The sequence below is a fragment of the Macaca thibetana genome, chromosome X, assembly GCF_024542745.1.
Source record: "Macaca thibetana thibetana isolate TM-01 chromosome X, ASM2454274v1, whole genome shotgun sequence".
Taxonomy (NCBI): domain Eukaryota; kingdom Metazoa; phylum Chordata; class Mammalia; order Primates; family Cercopithecidae; genus Macaca; species Macaca thibetana.
In genome coordinates, this window is record NC_065598.1 from 69,346,482 (window position 1) to 69,352,389 (window position 5,908).

General features: G+C 43.8%; 1 pseudogene; it reads right to left on the bottom strand.

Annotated features, from left to right (window-relative positions):
* Window positions 1-849: 849 nt before the first annotated feature.
* On the bottom strand, window positions 850-5,388 carry LOC126945814 (uncharacterized; annotated as a pseudogene).
* Between the last annotated feature and the right edge of the window lie 520 nt (window positions 5,389-5,908).

The following is a 5,908-nucleotide window of genomic DNA, read 5'->3' on the forward strand; positions in this document are numbered from 1 at the left end:
TTAGCCTGGTTTCTCTAACAGGACAGAACTAATAAGATAGAGGTATATATAAAGGGGAGTTTATTAAGGAATATTAACTCACATGATCACAAGGTGAAGTCCCACAATAGGCCATCTGAAAGCTGAAGAGCAAAGAAGCCAGTCCGAGTCCCAAAACCTCAAAAAGAGGGAAGCCAACAGTGCAGTCTGTGGCCAAAGGCCCAAGAGCCCCTGGCAAACTGCTTGTGTAGGTCCAAGAGTCCAAAAGCTAAAGAACTTGGCGTCCAATGTTCAAGGGCAGGAAGCATTCAGCACAGGAGAAACATGAGACCAGAAGACTCTGAATGTCTGCTCTTCCACCCTCTCCTGCCTGCTTTGTTCTGGCCATGCTGGCAGCTGATTAGACGGTGTCTACCCAGATTGAGAGTGGGTCTGCCTCTCCCAGTCCACCGACTCAAATGTTAATGTCCTTTGGCAACACCCTCACAGACACCCAGGAACAATACTTTGCATCCTTCAATCCAATCAAGTTGATACTCAATATTAATTATCACAAGTCCACCTCTTGTTAAGTTGAACCCATACAATCTCCTGAAATCATGCATAATCTTCAAATAAATACATTAAAAAGGTCAAAACTATGCCTAACATAATACAGCTGTCCTTTGTACAACTGGAAACACACCAATCCTTAACCTAAATGCTAATACACAAAATTAACAACACTTAAATTCTGATAGGAAGTCAATAAATCTAATGTCACATGATAAAGGAAAAATAAAGGAAATTAAATGAAGGTGTTTTCTTAATATAAGTATATACATGCACAAACATGCTTGTAACAAAATAAGGAGAAAATACTCATGATGATTACAGTCCTCATTTCTGCAACAGGTTACGTGGTCATAGCTAATATTGACGACTACATTCTTCTACCACCCATTCTGTATTACCTTTGCCTTCAGCAAGCACCTCAGCAGGTCATGGTTTTTTACTTGGTGGAGTGACCCAAACCTTCATTCCTGAAGGGTCTGGGCCATTTGTAGTCCTGCCAGGATTGGGCTGTTGTTGTTTCCCATTGACCTTAATCACAGGGCATGGTAATACTAAGAGACACCCTAAAAGATCTCATGTATTTCATACATACTCATCCTTACTTCCATTGTGGAGTAGTAGACTGACTTCAACTTGATAGTATGGGTCAATCACTCCAACCAATACTGTAACTCCCTTCTTAGCCTGTTGACTTAAAGATAGAAGGAGCCCAAAGTGGTCAGGTGACAATCTTAACTTCCAGTTTAATGGAATCATTGTTGTGTCTCCTGGTGGCAGCATTCCTCCCCCTGGAACTATGACCTCTAGGCCAGCAGAATGTAATGTGGCAGAAAGAGGAAGCAAAAATTTTGCTAGTGGGTCACTAGGGGTGATGGTGAGTGATAGTACTTCCACCCTTTGATTCCTGAACCCATGAATCCTGGCTATGAGAGAAGCAGTAGCATATATTGGATGCTGACTCAGAGCATGTACAGCCTTCTGGAGAACTTTGCCCCAGCCCTGCAAAGTATTGTAACCTACTTGGCATTGTAATTGTGACTTCAAAAGCCATTCCACCATTCTATCAGTCCAGTACTTCAGGATGATGGGGAACATGGTAAGACCAGTGAATTCTACAAGCATGAGCCCACTGTTGCACTTCTTTAGCTATAAAGTGAGTGCCTTCGTCAGAGGCAATGTTATGTGGAATACCATGACAGTGGATAAGGCATTCCATGAGTCCACAGACGGTATTTTTGGCAGAAGCATTGAGTGGAGGGTGGATAAACTTATATCCGGAGTAAGTGTCTATTCTGGTGGAGAAAAACCGCTGCCCTTTCCGTGATGGAAGAGGTGCAATATAATCAACCCACCACCAAGTAACTGGCTGATCACCACGAGGATGATGCCATATCAAGGACTCAGTGTTGGTCTCGCTGCTGGGAAATTGGGCACTCAGCAGTGGCCAGAGCCAGGTCATCCTTGGTGAGTGGAAGTCTATGTTGCTGAGCCCATGTGTAACCTCCATCCCTGCCACCATAGCCACTTTGTTCATGGACCCATTGGGTGATGAAAGGGGTGGCTGGGGAAAGAGGCTGAGTGGTGTCCACAGAACAAGTCATCCTATTCACTTGATTAAAATCCTCCTCTGCTGAGGTCACCCTTTTGTGAGCTCTCACATGAGATACAAATATCTTCACAGTTTTTGACCACTCAGAGAGGTCCATTCACATACCTCTTCCTCAAATATCTTTGTCAACAATTTTGCAATCATGCTTCTTCCAAGCCCCCAACTATCAAGCTAAACCATTGGCTACAGCCCATGAATCAGTATATAGTCGCATGCCTGACCATTTCTCTTTTCAAGAAAAGTGCACAATGAAGTGCATTGCTCAAAGTTCTGCCCACTGGGAAGATTTCACTTTACCGCTGTCCTTCAGGGATGTCCTAGAAAGGGGATGTAGTGCTACAGCTGTCCACTTCCAGGTGGTGACTGCATATCATGCAGAGCCATCTGTAAACCAGGACCCAGTCTTTTGTTCCCCTGTCAAGTGATCATAGGGAACTCCCCATGAGGACACTGGTGCAGGCTGGGGTAGAGAAGGCAGGGTGGCAGGAGTGGAGAAGATGGGCATGTGAGCCACTTCCTCATATAACTTACTTGTACCTTCAGAACTTGCTGGAGCCCGATCATATATATACCACTTCCGTTTGATAATGAAATGCTGCTGTGCATGCCCCACTTCATGGCTAGATGGGTCAGAAAGCACCCAGTTCATGATAGGCAGTTCAGGTTGCATGGTGATTTGATGACCCATGGTCAAAAATTCAGTTTATACCAAAGCCCAGTAACATGCCAAGAGCTATTTCTCAAAAGGAGAGTAGTTGTCTGCAGAAGATGCCAGAGCCTTTCTCCAAAATCTTAGAGGCCTCTGTTGTGATTCACCTATGGGGGCCTTCCAAAGTCTCCAAACAGCATCCCTATCTGCCACTGAAACCTCAAGCACCATTGGATCTGCTGGGTCATGTGGCCCAAGTCGCAGAGCAGCTTGCACAGCAGCTGAACCTGTTGCAGAGCCTTCTCCTGTTCTAGACCCCACACAAAACTGGCAACTTTTCAGGTCACTCAATAAATGGGCCACAGAAACACACCCAAATGAGAAATATGTTGCCCCCAAAATCCAAATAGGCCCAAGAGGCATTGTGCCTCTTCCTTGGTTATAGGAAGGGTCAAATGCAACAACTTATCCTTCACCTTAGAAGGAATATCTCAACAGGCCCCACATCACTGGACCCCATGAAATTTCACTGAGGCAGAAGTCCCCTAAATTTTAGTCAGATTTACTTCCCATCCCACCCACACAAATGTCTTACTAATAGGTCCAGTGTGTTTGTTACTTCTTGCTCACTGGGTCCAATCAGCATAATGTCATCAGTTTAATGGACTAGTGTGGTATCTTGTGGAAGGTAACAGCAATGGAGATATCTCCAAACAAGAGTATGACACAAAGCTAGAGAGTTGGTATACTCCTGAGTTAAGACAGTGAAGGTATATTTCTGGCCTTTCCAACTGATGGCAAATTGTTTCTGGTGGGCCTAATGGACAGGAATGGAGAAAAAGGCATTTGCCAAATCAATGGCTACATAATAGTTGACATGTTAATTTGCTTAAGCATTGAAACCACATCTGGTACAGCAACTGCAATTGGAGTCACCACTTGGTTAAGCTTACGATAATCTACTGTCATTCTCTAAGATCTATCTGTTTTCTGCATGGGCCAAATAGGGGAGTTGAATGAGGATGTAGTGGGAATCACAATCCCTACATCTTTCAAGTCCTTGATGTGGTACTGATCTCTGCAGTTCCTCCAGGGATGCAATATGGTTTTTGTTTTACTATTCTTCTAGGTAGAGGCAGCTCTAATGGCTTCCATTTGGCTTTTCCCACCATTATACCCCTCACTCTGCCAATCAGGGAGCCAATGTGGGAGTTCTGCCAGCTGCTAAGTATATCTATGCTGATTTTACATTCTGGCACTGGGAAAATGACCACAGGACGAGTCCAAGGACCCACTGGATTCACTGTAAGTTGGATATGAGCAAAAACTCCATCAATTACCTGGCCTCCTTAAGCCCTTACTTTAATTGGAGGACCACAATGACGTTTCCATCCTTTGGAGTCAACGTCAGGTCAGAGCTAGTGTCCAGTAGTCTCCCAAAGGTCTGCTTCTTCCCCTTTCCCCAATGCACAGTTACCCTGGTAAAAGACTGAAGGTCCTCTTGGGGAAGGATTGGAGAAAGATTAACAGTATAAATTGTCAGTAGTAGAGTGGGGTCCTTCCTCCAGGGGACATGGCTTCCCTTTCATTCAAGGGGTTCTGGGTCTATAAACTGGTTCAAATCTGGAAATTGATTGAGGGGACATGATTCTCTATTTTTATAGTTCAAATTAGCATTTAGTCCACTTGATCTGAAAGTTTTCTGCTTATACAAATTAAATAAGAATGCAGGAGGCTTCCTGTCAATTTCACTTCTAGGAACACCATGATTAACTAGTCAATGCCAGAGTTCTACACAAGTCAGAGTTTTCAGATTGCTGCTTTGCCTTTGCTGTCCATTATGGTAGCTACAGCCACCTTGCCTTTGCAGGTTGAGGGCCACTCCTTGGCCCCTGCCACCTCAGGATGCAATTATTCCCATCCCACTTAAATTTTGTAATTGAGTGACTGCAGTTCCCACTGTAAGAGCTGCCATACAGAGAATAGCAATCACAGAGCTCTTCAAGGATGCAGGTGTTCCCTTCACGATCTATTTCACAAGGTATTGGTGAAGGGTATGTCTTCTGGACTCTCCCACCTGGGATGAGTAGGTCTAAAGTGACTAATCCACTATAGCATCTCAATCTCCCCATTCCTTTGGATCCCTTCCTCTACATTAAACAAAAGGAGATCAGGCATTTCTAGCTCACTCACAGGGGGCCATCTTTTGATCATATTTCAGCTAACCAAGCCAAAAAATATTAGATACTTTTTTAACTCCCTGAGTTGCAATATTAAATGCAGAATCCCTGCTTAGTGGGTGCAAATCAATAAATTCAGGCTGATCCAACTTTATGTTCCTTCCACCATTATCCCACATCCTTAATATCCATTTCCATGCCTTTTCTCCAGATTTCTGCTTATATAAATTAGAAAACTCAAGCAGTTCTTTTGATGTATAGTATACCGCCTCATGGGTCACACTCTGAACCTCACCTCTAGGGGCCTGCCAGTACTTTAGTTTAGTTACAGGTCTAGAAACAAACAGAGGTGTTGGGGGTGGGTCCTGAAAAGAATTAGCATTGTCATTCCTGGCAACTGCCTCAGGTGAGGCCATCATTGTTGCCTTGGGCACTGCATGGTTAATCTCCTCAGAAAAAGGTGGATAGACTGATGGCAGCATAGGTGGGGGAGGGGATGTTGTCACCACTGGGGGTGGGTTGGCTGCTTCTTCTGACAGAAAATCTCATCAGACTCTATGAGCTCAGTGTCTCCAGCTTCATCAGCATCCTCCCACATGTCCCCATTTCAAGTTGCATCATCTCATTCTTTTCCAATCAATGTCCTCACTTTAACTGTAGACACCTGGCAAGACTGAGTGTGCACCTTTTATTGCAGGTCAAATACCTCATGAGCAAATTGGATTTACCTCAGGGATGCAAGAATGTGTCAACATACAGAAATCAGTTAAAGCGATACATCATGTAAACAGAATGACAAAAAAAATGATCTCTTTGATTGATGTCGAAAAAGCACTTGATAAAATTCAACAATCCATTGTGATAAAAACCCTCAGAATACTGGGTAAAGAAAGATAAAACCTCAACACAATAAAAGTATTATATAACAGACCCACA